Source organism: Lemur catta, chromosome 21 (assembly GCF_020740605.2).
Source record: "Lemur catta isolate mLemCat1 chromosome 21, mLemCat1.pri, whole genome shotgun sequence".
Taxonomy (NCBI): Eukaryota; Metazoa; Chordata; class Mammalia; order Primates; family Lemuridae; genus Lemur; species Lemur catta.
Genome location: NC_059148.1, coordinates 6421472 through 6442857, shown reverse-complemented (window position 1 = coordinate 6442857; position 21386 = coordinate 6421472). Strand labels below are relative to the sequence as shown.

The following is a 21386-nucleotide window of genomic DNA, read 5'->3' as shown; positions in this document are numbered from 1 at the left end:
TTTCTGTGCTTGATATTGGTCTGGTCAGGAATCCTATTTCTTTCTGATTGAGCCTAGATATGTTCTGTGTAAGCATTTGGAACTTGAAACTTCTCTCTAACTTTAAGACTGTTTCCAAAAGTTAATCAGAAATAAACAAATGAAGGAATGAATGATCAGAAAAAGTGAAAAGCCTTAGGCAAATTTTATTTCTCCAAGAAGAAAGAGTCATATAAATCAGTGCTTAAAATTAAAATTATAAACAGCTGACATTTTGGCAGTCCAAGGATGTAAAACTGGCTTTCATTTGCAAGATCTACTTAAAAGTCTTTCACATTGTATACATTTTTTTAAAAAATTGGCACATATTTCCATGATGCTTTCTAAAGAATGTCTTCATTTAGATTTGACTCATCAGTGAATCTAGAGAGGAAGCTCTTCCACAGGAGAGTATCCAGCAGCACCTGGAAAGGAAAGACAGAGTATTCTTTACCTAACAGATTTCATTGGAACTAAGTGAAGGTGAGTAAAAAACAGTCAAGAAGTTTATCAGCGTGTTAATAGCAAAAAAATATGTATGCACAAATGTAATATAAAATTATTATTAAATATAATTTGCCTGTAGTTGCACATTGAATTAATTGTCATTGTGGTTAGGTATCAGAGCTTCTGCTTTTCTGAGTCTTCATTCACTTACTCAACAACCATGTGCTAAGGTACTATGACAAGCACTGGTATACAAGGTAAGGATGATACAGCCACATCATTGACCTCAATAATCATATAGTATACTATGAAAAAGAAAACAGACAAATAGGCAATTTCCATGCAGAGTCATAGAGACTATAACAAGTTTAAAAGAAGGCACAATTGGAACACACAGAAGGGCCATATGACTAAGTCTTCTCTCCAACACTATAAACTTTGTGATGCAGTGATATGGAAGCTGATAGCTGAGAGACGAGGAAAATGTGTGCCAGATAGAGGGCAGCAGCAAATGCAAAGTGCTGGACGTGAGGAGGAATGCTGTAGAATTCTAAGTAGTGGAGTTTAGTGAGATGCTACGGCAAAGGGGCAGAGTAGGTACGTGGTAAGAGATAAGGCTGAATAAACTAACAAGAACCACATTAATATGGGTGCTTTCTCCCATGCTAAGAAATATGGAACTTTTTCTGAGGGCAAAAGTACACCAATGATATAGTGAATGACTCATTTACAATGTCACCCGTCAGGTGACTGCATGTGAACTGCAAGTGCTTGGCTAAATGTTGCTAGTGAATCTGGGGTCTTTTGGCCTGAAGTTGCTAACCTAAAGGTAGAAAGTTTATGATGCATTGGTTTTCTGAGAATAGTTCCAGTGTGCTGGCTGACACACTGACAGATTCATGGGGATGGCAGGAGTAAATAAAGTGTAGAGCCAGAAAAAAAAAGTTACATACACTTCATGAGATTTGTAAAAAGCTATGAAACATGATGATGCAATCACGAGGCACAAGTATACTCTTCAGTATGAATGCTAGTGTTTTCACATCTTTAATTACATGTGTGGATCAGGAAATATTTAATGTAGTATCTATTAACCAAACAATGGAGAGGAAAGCCACTTGTTTTTTACAGTTGATCTCACAAATCATTTTGTTAATCTCAATTTAATTCATAAAATTTGACAAGATACCTTCTTCCAATTCTATAGTTATTTCTTCATAATATTCCTACCGCATCTCAAATAAGTCAAATACTATTTATAATATTTAGGTAAATCAGATATATTTTCATGAGACTATTGTCAAGACTAAACTTCACTTGAGAAGTGCTTAAATAGAAAAATACTCATAGAAATAAAATAAAATTCCTATTTATTTACATGCAGACAATAGAGAATATATATGTGTGATGCTACTTACATTAATCTAATAAAAAGCACAGTTAATATTGGTCTATTGAATATACATCATTTCAAAAGGGTGACATTTTCTCTTATTAGTACAAAGGGTGGAGAATTCAAGTAACATTTTCACATGAATGTGTTACTTTGTAATTCTCAGAAAAATCCTGCCTTTTATATAAAAGTATGATGAGTTCTTCTCACTTTGATGGATTTTTCCTTAAAATTAAGTTGCTATAGTCCACTTCTAGAAAATTAAACTTTTAAAATACTCTTTATGCTGCTAACTTTTTAGCTCAAAATCTTAAATACACACATGAGGAAAGTGGCACTATCATAATGTCATGTGAATATTGTGACAGAGATTAAGTAAAAATATTTTGCTGTCTGTATTATGACTAACGTTTTTTCATATGAACACAAAGAGTTTATACAATTTGCTTGAAAAAAGGATAAATATGCATTACAGCCAGTTTTCAAACCTAGTTTCTTTGATTCATGATTTTCTAGAATTAGAATAAGGCAAAAAATATGTAGTTCTTTAATTGTTACTTTGATTTATTTTCAGAAATTAGTACCAAGTTTTTGAAACATCTGACTACTTGTAGATGCAATTATCTACTTGTTTATGAAATGTGTGAAAACATTTCAAACTATATTGTAAATGTTCTCATCTAGAAGTTTCTTATTTAAATCTTTTATATAAAAGATATTGTCCCTCTATCCTCCTGCCTAAGCCTCCCAAGTAGCTGGCACTGCCGTATGCACTGCCGTATGCACTACCGTGCTGAGCCTTTAAAATTCTCCCCCTAGTCAAAAATGGTGAAACATTGGACAAATATCTTAAACTGGGTCAAGTATACTTGAACTATTTTTTTTTTCCTAAACAGCTCTACAATTACCATAGCTTTTCATTGTTGGATTCATTTTGAGATTTTCCAGAAATAGATTCTTTCGTGAAATCAAATTTTGGATTGGGATGCTCTTCTTACATCTTCAGGGGACATGGGCACCATGTTTGGCATTCCATGGAGTTCTGGGTAGGAAGAATATAATTGATTCTGTTTGGTCATCATTGGTGTTTAAAGACTCTTGATGGTCTTTGCAATCATAGTCACAATCATTCAAATAATACCAACACAGAGAGACAGAAGTGAATGCCATTTTAAAAATTCAGATGTTTGCTTGATTTCACTATTTAAAAAGTGCTGTGCAATTGCCCATCAACAGGCACATTTTACAGAATTGAGATAAAAATACTGTAATTTCCATGGGAATTAAAGATGTATTACTACTTATGTGTAAGAAAAAGAAAAATCTTTTAATTTAAAAAAAGAAGTTAATCTTTGTAGTTCTACAGGTTTATTTAATTCATAAAACTTATTTATCTTGGATTGTTATAAATAATAAACATCCAGATGTGGTTAAGTGTTTGGATGCCAATCATTCCCTTATGATTAAGGGCGGAAAATTTGATGTGGTAGAGGAAAACCTTAAATGTGTTATGAATCACAACCACAGTCAAACTAAAATCAATTAGAAGGAAGCCAAAGCACCTCTCAATATACTTTCTGTTATTACGCAATAAGATTCAATCTCTAAAATTTAACTTAAATGCAGCTTTTGAAGAAATTTAAAAAGTGTCATTTTCATTACATATATTGAATAGCATTAATATTACTACATAGGTAACTCTTGAAAATGGGAGCTGCAGGGACTTTAAGAAAATGGAAAAATTTCCCTTTCCTCTCTTTATTAACACAGAGAATTATAACCTTTGCTTAGCATGCATAGGTCCTTTAAACAACTCAGTATTTCACCAAATAAAAACAAGTATTATATCAGAAATTGGAAACCCAAAGGAAAGAAGATAATATAACTAACCTCACTCAAGTTGTTCTTCATGCTGGTATGTGAAGTCCATGGGCAGGAAAGAGAGAACGTTGAGTATTCTTTTGAAGTAAATTCTCTGTGAAGACCTAAACCATTATTAAGATTGCCACCAGGACGTGACTATAGGACTGTCCAGGAGTGGTAAAGAAAGTTCTGGTCTCCTGTCTCCACAAAAAGATTGCTACTGAATGCTGCTAGTCTCTCAGTAGTTCTGTGTAGACTGCAAAAGACAAAGCTTAGTAGTTCATTTTTTTCCGAAATGATTCCTCAATGATTATATTTTTTAAAAAGTGACCTTGAGAGTAAATGGAATTTCCCACTAAATAGTGTTTTAACTCGGAAAATGTGTCACAGCATGCCTACTCTGTGCAGTTATAGTTTTGCAATTGTTCTAAAGAAGTATAAGCATTCCTAGAGTAATGTCTAAAAATAGTAATTCAAATAAAGTAAGGAGTAGAGAGAAATCTCTGACAATAATGTGAGGCTTAACAGGTAACACTTGCTGCCTTCTGGAATGGGTCTATTTATAAGATTCTTGAGGGTGTCATTAGAAATACTTGTATTTAAAGGGTTAGTAAGTGAAACATTACTAACCTATTGGAAATATGTTATTTGCTTGACTATAATTGCCATTCACTATGTGTAAGTAGATCAAAACACAACATTGTATTTCTTAGATACATACAGTAAAATGCTTATCACTAAGAAAAGGTAGATATTATTGTATTTAGTAAGGCAGTATAAAGAAGTTAATGTACTGAGTGCCAGAAACAACCAAGAGTAGTTGCAGTAATTGACTCTTTTGGTTTACTTTGTAATCTTTCAAAAAGTAGTTAAACCCATTAATATTTCCATTTAGGGACTGGTAACAAGCAATTTTATAACAGCATCATGGTCTAAATTATAAGACTTCAAAAATATTTAGCTGAAAGCCTATTAGGTCAGGTTAATGACATGAGAATATTAAGGGGAAAGAAAGTCATAATAAAACAAAAAATATGGAGAGATGTAAACTGTTCTGGACTACCATTAAAATTATAGTATGTACTTAGCTTTCACGTCCCACTAATGTCATAAACCTGTCTCACTAAAAAGCATGTTTTCAAGGCAAATTAATGAACTAAATTTATTTTCTATTCCATACTTTGACTTACTTTTTAATTTTGTTTGACAAGTATTTTCTAGCTTCCAATTCTAATTGATAGAGGTGCTTGTATTTTCCCAATTCAATATAATGAAAGACTTCTCAAGAAGTTTTCCTGTTGGAGACTTCAGATTCAAGATCTTTCATTCTGAGTTCCATCTGACTTCTAAGTGAAGTTCTCTGTATTCTTCAGATGCTGCTTGTGCCTGAATCAAATTAAAAGGATACATTTTTAGCAGTGACAACCTGAACAATTCTTGCATATTTGTTTCCTTCACTTTTCAATCAGACAGCCATTTTATTTTATTTTATTTTATTTTATCTTAAATTTTCGAGACAATGTCTCCTGTCACCCAGATTGGAGTGCAGTGGCCCAATCATAGTTCACTGCAGCCTCAAATTCCTGAGCTCAACCTATCCTCCTGCCTCTACCTCCTGAGTAGCTGGGACTGCAGGTGTGCACCACCATGCCTGGCACATTTTATTACTTTTTGTAGAGATCAGGTCTCATTATGATGCCCAGGCTGGTATCAAACTCTTGGCCTCAAGTGATCCTCCCACCTCAACCACCCTGGGAGGCATGAGCCACTACACCCAACCTCAGAGAGCAATTTTAAATATGTGACAAAAGAAGCTGAGGTTTAAAACATTTAACATCAATTGTCAACTAAATTGATAATTTCATCTGGCTTATAAAGAATTGAATCATTCCTCAATTACTACTTATGTGATCTGATAGTCCAAAGAAAAATAGGTGTAATTTAAAATTTTAAAATTTGAACAATTTAACAGAAATACACTTCAAGAATATGGTACAATTTCTAAATCACAATCTTTTTCTTTTCCTAATAGTCTTCTTTTATGCTAACTGGCCTAAATAATCAAATGATTCTTTAAGGAGTATCAGCCTTCTCAAAGATCCATTTAGTTATAATGATGACAGAAACTAAAAAAGCTAAAGGGAGCAACAGAGGCAACCTTCCTTTTAGAAATCTACAAATCCAATTGCTGTAATGGAAACAGAGGAAACACACACAATGTACACATCAAAAATATAATGTGCAGTGAAATAAAGTAAGTGCATTTCACAATTAACTAACCTGTAAAAATATATTGACTTGTTTGAATTTTTCTACAATATCTTTCTTGTGCTTTCTTCAATCTCTCACTTATAGTGTTCAACTTCACCACATTGAAAGTGCAAAAATCCTGTGGTGCTGGATGAAGTTAGGAGATATCCGTATATAAAGAGATGAATATACAGATTACATAGAGATATAAGTATAACCATGGGTTCATACACACACAGATTTTCTAGTTCTGACTGCCAAGAAGCAATGAAAATAAATCTTCGTTTCTATTTTTTCATCTTTCATTTTATTAGTTGTTTTTATTTCTTGGATTCTAAATAACATTTTCAACTATAAGGAATCAGGTCTTTGGAGAAATGATTGATTCTAGGACCAGGCCAATGAAAATACCAGATGATCCTGGAGCATCCTGTGGTGCCAAAAACAAATTTAAAAATGTGTCCAAGAACAAAACAAGAGGGCACGTCAAAGAGGCATGGAGCTTACCTGAACAAGCTACCAATTGCCAAAGCTAGCACTATCTGAGCAACAACAAGAAATAGTGTTATATTGGGGGATTATAATTCAGAGTGAAATATGAATATACATGAGTCATACTAATAAAAATAATATGATGAATAAATAAATGGGAGAGAGGAATCATCTTTCCTATGGAAGAGTTTCCAATAATTTATGTAGAAAACATGGGGAAATAGAAAATCACTATTAGAACACCACAGCAGTAGTCACTGCAGGCAAGATCCAAAGTCGGATCGATATTATTGGGTGAAACCTGAAAACAAGAGATTTGTAAAACCTCAATATATATTTAACCACATATTTACTACCTGCTGTGGTTAGTCTGATGCAATTATAACATACACAGTGTGGAAAGGGAAAGATAGTAAGTTCACATTGGAGAAACGTGGCAGACTCCACCTTAACCAGGTGATCATGGTTAATGTCAGCAGTGATATCTTGCCCCCGTATGATGTGAGGAAAAGGTTGCTTCACCTTTGTGTTATTCTCCCCACAAATCCATACCCCCAAACTATACAGAGAAGCATAAACTAGGGGAATTCTATAAATATATAATCTTTATTCATAAAAAGTGTCAAGGTCATGAAAAACAAGGAAAAAGTGAGAAACTGTCAAGATTTGGGAAGACTACAGAATCATAATGACTAAACACAACACAGTAGCTAGTACTGGATCCTGGAACAGACAAAAATAGGAATGGGAAAATGGTAAAATTCTAATGAATTATACAATATATTTAATAGTATCATAGCAATGTTATTTATTTTTTTTTAGTTTTGTTAAATGTATTATAGTTAAATAATATGTAAACCTTAGGGGAAGTTAAGAAAAGGACATGTGGAAATTCTGTGCAGTCTCTGGAATTCTTCCTTAAATCTAAAATTATTTCAAAATATATTTCTAAATAAAGCATGGAGGAGAATAAACTCTGCAAAGTATGGAGGAGAGCAGTAGGATTTTTGTTTTCATAGGGAGGTCAGAGAAGTTCTGACACCATTGTCATATTGTATCTCCAGCAAAGAGGAAGCCAAGCCTGGGCCATGTCTACAAAACCCTGACGACAGAGTGAACAGCAGATAGAGGGGAACTGAGGCAAGACGCTGGCATGTTCAGGGAAAAGCATAACAGCAAAACCAACAAGGCAGGTAAGACAGGGATGAGGTCAGAGAGGAGCACTGGGAGTGGCAGGAGGGATCTGTTAGCCCTGGGGAAGAATCTGGGCTTTGCTGTGTCACCTGAAACCATCTTAGGTGTTTGAACTGAGGGGTGGCTTGCACTGTCTTGAAGGCAAGACCCTCTTCTGGTTTCTGAGAATAAAATGTGGATGGGCAAGGACTAAGGCAGCAGAGGCCATCTGAGATAGAAAAGGACAATAAAAACTACAGCAAAAGATGATGCTATTTGGGTGAGAGCAGTGGTGGACAGGCAGTGAGGCCTCACAGATACCAGATAAAAGGATAATTTAGGGCCCCAGCACTGGTGGATATATGACATATGGGTTTAAGTGAAAGAGAGACAACAGGGATGACAGCAAGAACACTTTCCTAAGCTACTGGTATGATGTGGTTGCCATTAACTGAAAAACAGAAAGACTGGAGAAGGAGAAGATTGCAAAGCAGAAGAATGGGAGAATAGTGATTCCAAATGACTCCCAGGTACAAAGGCTAAGTGACCCCACAGGCAACTGGACATCCCAGACTGTAGATCAGGAGTGTGGGTCCAGGCTGGATATATAAACTCATGAGCCATCAGCACAGTGATGTTATTTAAAGTCATCAGACTATATAAACTTCCCTCTGAAATAAGTTTAGAAAAGAAAAACAAAGCAGAATAAAAACCAACTATCAAAGGAGTCTGCAAAGGAATGGTTCCTGAGGTAGGAGGGTAAATGAGAGAATGTGGTGTTCTAGAAGCCAAATGAAGACAGATTTAGAACTAGACAAGAGTGGGGATGAACAAGGCCAATGATTACTCCAATATTAAATTAAGATGAAGGCTAAGAATTAAACTTTGGATCTAGGAAGAGGCCAATGATGACTGACCATGACAAAGTTGGTAGAAGGGGAAGATGGCTTGTATGAGTTCTATATAGAATTGGAGGAGAAGAATTGAAAACTGTAAATATTGATACAAATTGGAAAAGAGAAATAGAGTGGCTTGAGGAGAATATATGGTAAAAAAATAGGTATTATATATTTATATTCAATAAGCAAAAATTACAAAATAATAGTGAGGAGAAATTCTCAGTGCGTGAGGGGGCATTGGTCAATGTCTAGAGGTATATCCATGTGTAGAAGATGGTAGATAGATTCTAGTGCAAGGGGGAGGGTTTGGTGTGAAAGGAGCATGGGCAGTGAGCATGCCTATGGCATCAGGAGAGAAGGCAAGGGCATAGACACACACAGCATGCAGGTGGACAGGTGTGGAGGAAATATGGAAGATCCCTTCTGATTGTTTCTGTTTTCTCAGTCTCAGTAGGAAGAAGGACCTCGACCAAAGAGTGAGCACTGGAGGTTTTGGAGGTTTGCAGGAAGAAAAGCTGTGAAATATTTAAAAAAAATACCATGGGAGCATCACCAGACTAGAGAACATGTTAGAATGTGGGGGCAACACTGAATGCCTTCATGAAGTTACTGGTCATGTGTCAAAGTGACACCAAAGCTTAGATACCCTAGCAGAAATCTTGTCTGGATGAGATGCTGGTGGTGGATCATTAGATTCTTCACCTAGCCCAGGGCTGTTGGTTGATGCCTGAGACCCATGGAGGAAGGGACAAAGAATCATATGTAAAAAAGCAAAAGAAAACACTGCACCACTAAAAGCTTTGAAATATTAACATTACTTTAAAGCACGTAAACAAAAGATGAGAAGATGACCATCTCTCCCCATCCCATCCCTCATCATGGAGCACCTCAAAGAATCTCCTGCTTTGGCACTGGTGGAATTTTCAGCCTTACCAGGTGAAAGTGGTGGTGACCTGAGGAGGATTATGGGACCTGTGAGTGTGCACAAGCAGGAGGACACTGCTGGACCCAAGAAGAGGAAAAAGATCAAGATGTGAACACCATGTGGTGACTGACTAGAACGTCTCACCACGAAGGTCCCTCTGAGAGTTCCCAGAAGGACCTGAATGTAGACTCTGTCGATAAAAGATTCATGAAGGTTTGCTGTGGGAGGAGGAATTCTAAACACAAACCTTGCTCTGGCTGTTACAGAAGAGAAAGTCAAAAAGATTTGAAGCACAAGAAGACCTGACACATCACTGCTTGCTTGAAGACAGAAGAAAACCCATGAGATGGAGTGCAGATAGTTATAAGATGCCATGATTGGACCTTGGCTAACACCCAGCAAAGAAATAGACCCCATCCCTAAAACTGTGAGGAACTGAATTCTAGCAACCTGAATGAGCTTGGATGCAGACTTCTCCATAGAGCCTGCAGACAAAAAACCCACCTGGATAACACTTTGATTTCAGTCTTCTGATACCCTGAGCAGAGAATCCACCCAAACTGGGAGCTCTTTGTTAATAAATGAGTGTTGTTTTAAGCCCCTAAATTTGTGGTAGTTTGTTATGCAACAACAGAAAACTAGTACACTAGTCTTTATACATCTTTAACGCAGGACCTCATGAGTTTTAGAACTAGGCCATTCGTGTCTGGTCGGTGGCACTCCGGGAACTCAGTGAACTGGGGCCATGGGACATCAGGTTCTCTCAAAGGCATCAACGTATTTGGAAAATTGTGCTCATCTCCACAGTGATGGAGTTAGTTCCTGAGATCTTTCCCCGAAACTTGTTGGGTTAACCTTTGACCATGATTCAGTTTTAAAGCCATTATATTATATAGCATAATTCTATCCACAGACTCCCATTTACTTATAGAAGAATAGTAGGACTTTAATAGGCTGTGAAACAGTTTTACTATGTTGATAATCACAAATGAGACCCTATTAACACTCATTATATCTGTGCCTCCAGTTCATTATTTGTTAGGATAATCAAATGAAGTTGTCACATGGGAGGACTATTGTTTTACTTGTGGAAATGACAGTTTTTTCCCCCAGGTGGCATGCTAATTCTCTCCAACCTAATCACCAGAAGATTCAAGGATTTAAAAAGGAATAAAATACACACACACACACACACACAAATTCTAACTTTAAGACAATTAAAATCTGGTTCTAGCCAAGTTGGAGAAGCCTCAGCATTACCATGTCTGCCCTGTTCCAACTAAAACCCTGGACCCTGGATATAACACAACAAGCAAGCATAGGAAGAATCTGAAAGGTGAAAAGAAGGTGCACTTACTGGGGAATAACACAATGATGAGTTCCTTGGGTCTTCATTTTCTTCGCATATGCTCTGGAGAGAGTGCTGCGGAAGCCTCCAATCAGGACCACTAATAGGCACAGACAAAACAAAACAAGAAGCCTGCTCTCCCAACCAAAGGATTGGAAAAGAATGGCCTAACAGCAGAAAACCTTGCTGGCAATACCCACCCAACTCCAATGAAATACAAGGAGGGTTTCAGTGGAGTCCATTGGGGAGCAGATTATCGACTTCGTATCCACTGAACAGAAGCAGCCATGCTTTGATGTTCTTGCCTGCTGGTATTACTGGCACCAACGAAGGAGCTCATCTTCTATTTCCCATCTGGCAAAAGTAGGCATTATGATTTTCACTTTGGAGTGGTAGCAACAGACAAAGTAGGAAGCTGTTCTCCATCCCCTGCCTGACAAAAAGAAATAATTTTACAGTTCCCTTGACAATGTAGTATCAATGGGGTCCAGAGGCAACCTGAGCCCCCACACCCACCCAGGATGAAAAAGACTTACCAAGACAGTGTGAGGCAGAGCTAATGTCATCTTTGCAGCCCTGATGGCATTGGAGTTCAGCAGGAAGCTGAGCCTCCACCTCAACTCAATAATAAAAAGTCCCACACACTGAGAGGCAAGGCTAGTGTCACCTTCCCTACCCTGGAGTCACTGGAGACAAGTAGGAAGCTGAGCCACCACTGCAAGCCAGAATCAACACACTGACAAGATAGTAGAGTCCAGGCTAATCTGCACTTCCATTTCCCATACTTCTTTTGTCAGCAGGGCCCAGCAGGCACCTGAACCTCTACACTGCCCCAGCTACAATGAGACTGAGTGAGGTCATGCCAATAAGCAATTAGGAATTGTCTGGAAACAAATGAAAACCTTAAAAATTTCAGGAAAGGAAAAGAAGTTATGAGAAACAACCAAATGGTTATGGGGGGTAAGATGGTGGACCGAAGGCACCACCAGCCAGAGCATCTCTATAGAAGGAGAAGTTTTAGATGAAAGAGAAAAAACAGACAGACAAATGTAGATCAGAAAGGGGGCTTAAGGAAGGGTTCCTGAACCCACAGGAGACTCCAGGGGAAGAGGAAGAGCAAGACTAGAAGGAGAAAGGCACCGGCAGGGAATTAAGCCCAGAGAGGCTAGGAGTCCAGGCGGAAGGGTACCTGGATCCAGTACCATACCCCTCCCTTGTATCTCAGACTCTTCCTGGGCTCTTGAGGTGCTGGAGAGACATTCTGTTAATGCAAGCCCAGACAACGCTGCTCCCAGTGAGTGGAGAGCTGCTTTCAAAAAGGGCACTAGACTCCCAGCACCGCTTAGTGCATCTCATGCCGCACAGACCCAAGCAAGATGGGAGATTCCACATTGCTTTTTGACACACCTGCTGCCTTTGTCTTCACCAGGGTGCCCCAAACATTCTGGTTCCATCTTCCTCATCCCAACACAGACATTTCTCAACTCTGGCCCAGACTGCAGGAGCCACATGAGTGCAGTGGGTCCTGGATGATGAGAGTGATTCCACACACCCGTCATTCTGGGTGGACTGCCTCCCAGAGAGAGGTTTGAAGAAGACGAGAGAGTGGACTTTCCTCCACCTAGACTCTTTTTCTTCCCTTCCCCTCCCCCTCCCATGGCTACTGAGAGAAAAAATTGAGCCACCACACAGAGGCTCCCACAGGGAATGGAGCTCATACCTTTTCTCTGGAGGTCCTGTAGCAGAAAAAAGAGGTGCTTGGACTGTGAGTGCACTGCCTGCTGGCCATCCCTGGTACTGTTGCTGGTGACTTCAGCAGAGTGGGACACAGCCCAAAGTGGAGGGACATTGATCCAGCTTGAGCATCCCAGGAGGGACTTGGGAACAGTATGCTTCTCCCTGCTATGTTCAGGGATTGATCTCCAGGACCCAGAGGATGGGCCCACATGTCAGATCCAGTACACTCAGGTCCCAATCACAAAACCCAGGGGCAAGAGGGGATATTTGTGAATAATTCTCATGAGCTGTGGATGCCTGCAGGGGCAGATTGGGAGAGAGTGCAGTTTGGGTTCACACCTATGGTGTACATGTGGGGGCACCCCTCCTCCCCCAGAAGGGCCCCATTCCCAGCTCTGGCTGGGATCCTGGACAGGGAAACTCTCAGTCCCCATCACAGTCATAGTACAACAAGGCTGGCTTGAGGTCCTGCCTGCCAGCAGAGGCTTGGAAGAAACCACAGAATAGGGGAGGGTGGAAAGAAGTGAAGTTTGTTCCAGACTACCTGATTCAGGGTCTCAGACAGCCCTGCCTCCACACACAGGCTTTCTGACTCAGTAGGCCCTACTTCAGCCCATCCCTGGCAGCTTTGCCCAAAGGCAGGTAGCAGAAATTTGACCCCTGCTAAAACTTCTGTGGAATTTTAGTGCAGGTTCACGAAACCAAGCCACACCCAGCCTCACTCCCCTACCTGGACCTGCTGAAGTGTAAAATAAGGACACACCTGCCAGTTCCAGAGCCCCACCCACCACCTGGGACACTAGAGTTCTTCTGAGTAACTAGACGAGGTCACAGGAACCAAAAACAACACTGAAGCTTGTTCTTCCCAGCAAGCAACACCTACGGATAGGGAGGTCAGTTTACATGCCCTTTTACTACATTTACTGACTCACCATACAGGGTGTGGTCAGTTCTCACACAGAAGCATGACCTCAGGGCTCAGATATTAAACTTGGTATATGTCATTATGGAAACAAAAGAAAATCGAAAGGTTTTACCTCCAAAGAGGTAAAAATTGCTCCATACGAGAAAGAATCAGCAAAAGAACTCTAGAAGTATGGAAAATAAAAGCTAAAGAACACCCAGGAAAGGCTTCACCAGCACTCTAGCAATGGATACCAACCAAAATCATAACACTGAAATGACTGGTGAATAATTTTGAACATGGATTGTAAGAAACCTCAATGCAATTCAATAAAATATGGAAATACAACACACAAAAAAAACCAAAGTGCAGGAAATGAATGAAAAATTCACTAAAGCAGTTCAAGTATTAAAGAAAAATCAAACAGAACTTCTGGAGATGAAAAATTCATTCAAGGAATTACAAAACACAGTAAGAAGCCTTAAGAACAGGTTAGGTCAGGCAGAAGAAAGAATCCCAGAGCTTGATGATACCACCTTTCAATTAAATCAGTCAGTCACAGAGAGAGAACAGAGAAATAAGGGAAATAAACAAAGCATACAAAAATATGGAACTATGATAAGAGGCCTAACATAGGAATCATAGGCATTCCTGAGGCGGCAGAAGAAAATACACAACAGTTAGATAATTTAATTGAGTGAATGATTGAGGAAAATTTCCTTGACCTTGCTAGAATTCTAGATATCCAGGTACAAGAACCTCCTAGAACCCCTGGCGGAGCCATGATGAAGAGGAAAACACAACACATAGTCATCAGAGTGGAGAAATTAAACATGACAGAGGTGCTCTTATGAGCTGTAAGGGGAAAGCAGTAAGTAGCTTACCCAGGGAAACACATCACACTAACTGCAGACTGCTCAAGTGACACCTTACAACTGGGGCTCTATTCTCACTCTTCTCAAAGGAAATAAGGCCCAACTAGAATTTTGTATCCTGGAGAACTAAGTTTCATATATGACGGAGAAATAAAATTGTTCTCAGATAAGCAATCTCTGAGGGAGTTGTTCAAGACAAGACCTGCCATGCAGGAAGTACTCAGAACTGCATTAGTCATGGATCAGCACAATAGAACTCATCAGTGTAAAATTACCCAAAAGCTAAAGGTTAAAGGCCAGATACCACAATGGCACAGAGATAAAACAAAGCAACAGAAATCTAATCAACAGGATGAACAGATCTGACCCACTTATCAAATATTTCAATAAATATGAATGACTTGAACTGCCCACTGAAGAGACATAAATTAGGTGAATGAATACATATACATATGCCAAGTAACATCTATCCTCAGGAAATACATCTAACTCACAAAGACTCATTCAGACTCAAACTGAAGACATGGAAAACAATATTCCATGGAAAGGAAAACCAAAAGAAAGCTGGTGTAGCAGCTCTCATATCGAATAACTTAGTCTTCAAATCAACAAAAGTAATGAAAGACAAAGATGGTCATAATATAATGGTAAAAGGAACAATTCAACAAGAAGACATAACAATTCTAAATATTTACATGGTCAACAGAGCTGCACTCATATTCATGAAGCAAATACTACTTCATCTAAGCAAAATGATAAATGGCAGCACCATAATAACTGGGGTCTTCAAAACCCCTTTCACAGAACAGAACAAATCCTCCAAATAAAATATAAACAAAGAAACAATGGACTTAAAGTGAACTCTATGAGAAATGATCCTAACAGACATTTACAGAACATTTTACCCAAAAACTGCTGAGTATACATTCTTCTCATCAGCTACTGGGACATTCTCTAAGCTTCACTATATCCTAAGCAATAAAACATGTCTCAACAATTTTTTTTAAAAAATGCAAATTATACCATGTATCCACTCAGACCACAATGGAATAAAATTAGAAATCAGCTCCAACAGAAACAATCATCTCTACACAAATTCATGGAAACAAAACAACATACTTCTGAATGATACTCAGGTCAAGGAGGAAATTAAGATGGAAATCAAAAGATTCTTTGACCTAAATGATAACAGGGACACAAGTTATCAAAAATCTGTGGGACACAGCTACTGCAATCCTGAGAGGAAAATTATAGTCATACATTCTTTTTTCTAAAATACAGAAAGATCAAAAACCAACAATCTAATGAATCATCTCAAAGAACTGGAAAAGGATGAGCAAACCAATTCCAAACCCAACAGATGAAAAGAAATAAGAAGGATCACAGCAGAACTAAATGAAATCAATAATAAAAGACCTATACAAAAGATTTATGAAACAGAAAGTTCATTCTTTGAAAAGAAAAGAAAATTGGCATGATCCTGACTAGATTGGCAAGATCCTCACTAGAACCAGAAGCACAAAAGTCAGGGTGCTAATAAGCTCAGTCAGGAATGAAAAAGGAGAAATTACAACTCATACCATGGAAATACATAATATCATGTATGAATACTATGAAAATGTCTATGCAGGTAAACTTGTAAGTGTGGAGGAAATGGACAAATTCTTAGAATGACAATGCTTCCCTAGGCTCAATCAGGAAGAAATAGAATTCCTGAACAGACCAATATCAAGTACTGAAATTGAAGCAGCAATAAAAACTTTCCTAAAAATAAAAGTCTCAGACCAGACGGCCTCACAGCTTAATTTTATCAGACCTACGAAGAAGAACTGGTGCCTATACAGCAGAAATTATTCCACAATATTGAGAAGGTAGGATTCCTCCCCAACACAGTTTACAAAGCCAACACCACTCTGATCCCAAAGCCATGAAAGGACTCGCCAAAAATAGAAAATTACAGACCAATATCCATTATGAATATACATTCAAAAAATGTCAAGAAAATCCTAGCAAATCTAATTCAGCTACTCATCAAATAAATAATCTATCATGATTAAGAGGGCTTCATCCCAAAAATGCAGGGATGTTTCAACATACACAAATCTATAAATGTAATTCACCACATAAACAGAAGTGTAAGCTAAGACCATATGATCCTCGCAGTAGATGCACAGAAAGCATTTGATAAAATTTGGAACACTTTTATGATAAGAACGCTTAACAAAATAAGCATAGATGGGACTTACCTCAAAATGATAAAAGCCGTATAGGACAAACTCTCTGCCAACATTATACAGCATGAGGAAAATTTGAAAGATTTCCTGCTCAGAACTGGAACCAAACAATATTGCCTTCTATGACCAGTTCTGTTCAACATAGTGCTTGGGTTCCTAGCCAGGGCAATTAGATAAGAGAAAGAAAGCAAGCCAATACAAATGGGGGCAGAAGATGTCAAACTACTGTGCTTTGCTGACAATATGATATTTTATCTAGACCCCAAAGATTCAGCCAAGAGATTATTGCAATTGATAAGTTCAGCAAAGTCTCAGGTTACAAGATTAATGTACATAAATTGGTAGCATTCATATACGCAAACAACAGTCAAACAGAGATCCAAATCAAAGACTCCATACTTTTCACAATGGCAACAAGGTAAATAAAATACCCAGGAATATATTCACCTAAGCTGGTGAAAGACCTCTACAGGGAGAACTACAAAACACTGAGCGAGGAAATAGCAGAGGACATAAACAGATGGAAAGCCACACCATGCTCATGGTCATACTGCTCAAACTGATCTACAGATTCAATGCAATCTCTATTACAATACCAACAACGTTTTTTGCATATCTCAAAAAAATAAATGAACACTTTATATCAAACAAGAGAAGACCCCCGTATAGAAAAAGCAACCTTAAGCATAAAGAAAAAAATGGAAGGCACCAATTTAGCAGTCTTCAAGCTATCCTACAAGGCTAGAGTATCCAAAACAGCATGGTACTTGCACAAGAACAGAGACATAGACCAGTGGAACAGGACTAAAAACCCAGATACAAAACCATCCAGATAGAGCTATCTGCTCTTTGATAAACAAGAAACATACACACAGTGGGGAAAAGAATACCTATTCAATAAGTGGTACTAGGAAATTTGGATAGCCACATGCAGAAGACTCAAACAGGAGCTGCCCTTTTTGCCTCTCACAAAAATCAATTCACAATGGATTACAGACTTACACCCAAGGCATGAAACCTTAAGAATTCTAGAAGAAAATGTTGGAAAAACTCTCACAGACATCAGCCTAGGCAAAGAATTAATAAAGAAGACCTCAAAAGCAATCATGGCATCAGTGAAAACAAACAAATGGGACCTTATCAAATTAACAAGGTTCTGCACAGCCAAGGAAACTCCCATGAGAGCAAACAGACAATCTAGAGAATGGGAGAAAATATTCACATGCTACACATCCAATAAAGGGCTGATAACCAGAATCTATATGGAACTCATCAAACAAATCCATACAAAGTGGTCAATGACATGAACAGAAACTTTTCAAAAGAAAAGACTAATGGCAGACTAATGGCCAACACACATCTTTAAAAAGTGGTGACCATCTCTTATCCTCAGGGACATGCAAATAAAAACCACTATGAGATATCACTTAACTCCAGTGAGAACGGCTTTTATCAAAAAGTCCCAAAACAACGAATGTTGGTGTGGATACCAAGAGATAGGAACACTCATATACTGCTGCTGGGACTGGAAACTGACACTACCCTCTATGGAAAGTACCATAGTGATAACTCAGAGAACTAAAAGTAGAACTATCATTTGATCCAGCAGTCCCACTATTGGGCATCTACCCAAAGGAAAAGATATTCTATGAAAAAGACATCTGCACTCGAATGTTCATAGCAGCATGGTTCACAACTGCAAAAATATGAAAACAATACAAGTGCCCATCAATACATGAGCAGATTTAAAAAATGTGGCAGATGTGTACCGTGGAGTACTAGTCAGCCGTATAAAAAAATTAAAAATGATTAACTACCTATTCTATTATATTGGATGGAGCTAGAGTCCATTTTTTTAAGTGAAATATCATAAGAATGGAAAAACACCACAGGCACTCACCATTAAATTCGTACCAAATGATCAACACTAATGTGCACATATGGGAAGAAACATTGATAGGGTGTTGAGCAGGTAGGAATGGGGAAGAGGGATTAGGTAAATCCACAAATAGCTGCTATGGTGCATACTCCCTAGTGAATGGGCACTGTTTTGGGACAGTGCAAAGGCAATTATGTAATCAAAGCCTTTGTAACCCTATAATACTCCGACATACAAAATAAAAACAAGGAACCAAATGGAAATTGTAGATTTTAAAACTATAATAACTAAGTTAAAATGTGGGGGATAAACTCAATAGTAAAAGGGAGAAGATAGAATAAATGAACTTCAAAGCAAATCAATAGAATTTCCCTATTTTGAACAATAAAGGAAAAAACAGATATAAAACAGAACAAACAAGACAGCCGCGGGGACCCATCAGACAGCATCTTTATCATCAGAGACCCAGGGAAAAAAAGAAAGTCGAAAGAGACAGTAGGACTGAAAAAATATTCAATGAAGTAATATCTGAAAATATCACAAATTTGGCAGACAAAACCCTACAGATTCAAGTATCTAAGTGAATTCTACATAAGATAAACCCAAAGAAGTCCAGATCAAGACATGTCCTTTAAAACCTTCTGAAAACTGAAAAATGAAGACAGATTAAAAACTCTTCAAAGCATGCCCAAGAGAAATGATGTAGACTGATGGAGAGATATGGATTCAAATGACAGATTTCTCATTCAAAACCATGGAGGATGGGAGGAAGAGGCCTAACATTTTTAAATTGCTGAAAGAAAAGAACTATCAGCCACTAAATCTGCATCCAGCAAAATTCACACTCAGAAAGGAAGGGCAAATGAAGGCATCCTCAGATGGAGGAAACTAAGACAAGTTGTGCTTAGCAAACGTCCTCTTACCAATGTATAGAGTGAGTTCTCTAAACAGAAAGGAGCTGGTATCAGAAGAATGCTTGGAACCTCAAAAAGAAGAACATCAGAATGGGAAAATAGGGGAGGATAAAATATGCTTCTTCCCATACGTTTTTGAATGATATTTGATGTGGCATCCAGTGCAACAGGGGCATCACTTAGCACCATTCCATTTTAAAAAGTAAAAAGCTGAAGGAAGCTAAATGGAAATAAGGTTTCTACATTTCACTTCAAATGGTAAAACATCCACACCAGTGGACTCTGATAAGTTGTGCATGTATAATAATAATTAAAGTCACCACTAAGAAAATTATAAAAGATATATTATCAAAAACACTGTAAAAAAAATCAATATCTAATCCTAAAACTCCTGAAGTATCCAACAGGAGGGTAAGGAAAGAGATGCAGAGGAAAGAGCAAGATAATTAACAAACAGAAAACAAATCAAAAAGTAGCACACACCTGACCCTTAAGCATATAACAATTCCCTTGAATGCAAATAGTGGGCATGTGTCAATTAAAAGACAATACCAAAGTGGAGGGGGAAAGAGCATGATTCAACAAAATTTATGCTGCCTGTTAATGAACGCACTTCAAATTTAACAGCATAGTTACAGCGAATGTAAAAGGATGGAAGTGATAAACTACGCAACCTCAGTTCTCTTTAAAAACTAATATGGCTATGTTAACATGAGATAAAGTAGACTTCAGAGCAAAAACAATTACTAGACATAAAGAGGTACATCACACAATAATGGAAAGGCCAACAAACAAGAAAGACATAAGAGCTGTTTAAATGTGTACACAATATGGCCTCTGTACACATGAAGTACAAACTGACAGAACTAAAAAGAGAAACAGATAAATGCACAATTTTACCTGAGGGCTTCACCACCCCACTCTAGTAATCTACAGACAGAAGATCAGCACAGGCGTAGAACAAGTGAATAACACTCTCAGCCCCCACAAGTGGGTAGTCATAGAACAGTCCACCCAATAATAGCAGATGAAACTTTTTTTCCAATAATCCATGATGAATTCACAAAAATAATCCATATTCTAAGTCACAAAATAAACTTCAAGAAATTTAAAACCATTGAAATCATACAAGTACGTTCACTTAAAATAATTGAATACACCTGGAAATTAATGAGAAAGGTAACAGAAATTCTCCAAACAGTTGAGAATTAAATAGTACCCATCAAAGAAAGCCATGGGTCTAAGAAGAAAGCTGAAAGGAATATAGAATACATGAAACTGGATGAAAATAAAAATATAACTAATGAAATTATGTGAACGCCACTTAAACAGTGCTGAAGATGACATTTATTGCACTAAGTACCTACATTATTATAAAAGGAAAAGTTCAAATCAATAGTCCTAGTTTAAGAAACTAAAAAAGAGCAAGAGAAACTGAAAACAAGAATGACGAGGAAATAGTGAATATAAGAAGAAAAATAATTATATGAAAAACCAGGAAAATAATAAGAAATCAAGAAAAGAAGTAGCTAGTTCTTTAAAAAAATAAATAAAATCAACAAAAATCTGACAAGACCGAGAAAGATAAAAACAGAGAAGATACAGATCACTAATATCAGACATGAGCAGCAAAAAAGGCAGATGTTACAGCCATTAAAATGATAACTAATGAATGCTACAAAAAATGTCATGCTCATCAACTTAACTATGTATAACAAATGGAGCAATTTCTCAAGAACCACAAATTATCCAAACTGAGCCAATATTAAATAGATAACCTGAATAGCTCCGTAACTATTTAAGAAACAAATGGCATTTGGAATAAAACAGCTCCCTCTCCCCAAAGTCTCTAGGCCTAGAGGGTTTCACTGGAGAATTTTAACCAACATTCAAGGAATTAACACCAGGGTTATACAAACTCTCCTAAAAAATTGAAGAAGACAATTACTTACCAAATAGTTTTATAAAGCCAGTATCACCTTCACATCAAAACCAGACAAAGACAGCAAAAGAAAAAAAGAGAACAACAGACCAA

The 21386-nt window shown here is 37.7% G+C and overlaps 1 long non-coding RNA gene across 1 annotated transcript; it reads right to left on the bottom strand.

The window, feature by feature from the left end:
- Positions 1–364: 364 nt before the first annotated feature.
- LOC123625957 lies at positions 365–11023 on the bottom strand. The gene is made up of 5 exons (XR_006730696.1): positions 11009–11023; positions 10818–10908; positions 4912–5107; positions 3749–3977; positions 365–443 (listed from the first exon to the last, which is right to left on the bottom strand). It is a non-coding gene; the product is annotated as an uncharacterized LOC123625957 (long non-coding RNA).
- Positions 11024–21386: the final 10363 nt, after the last annotated feature.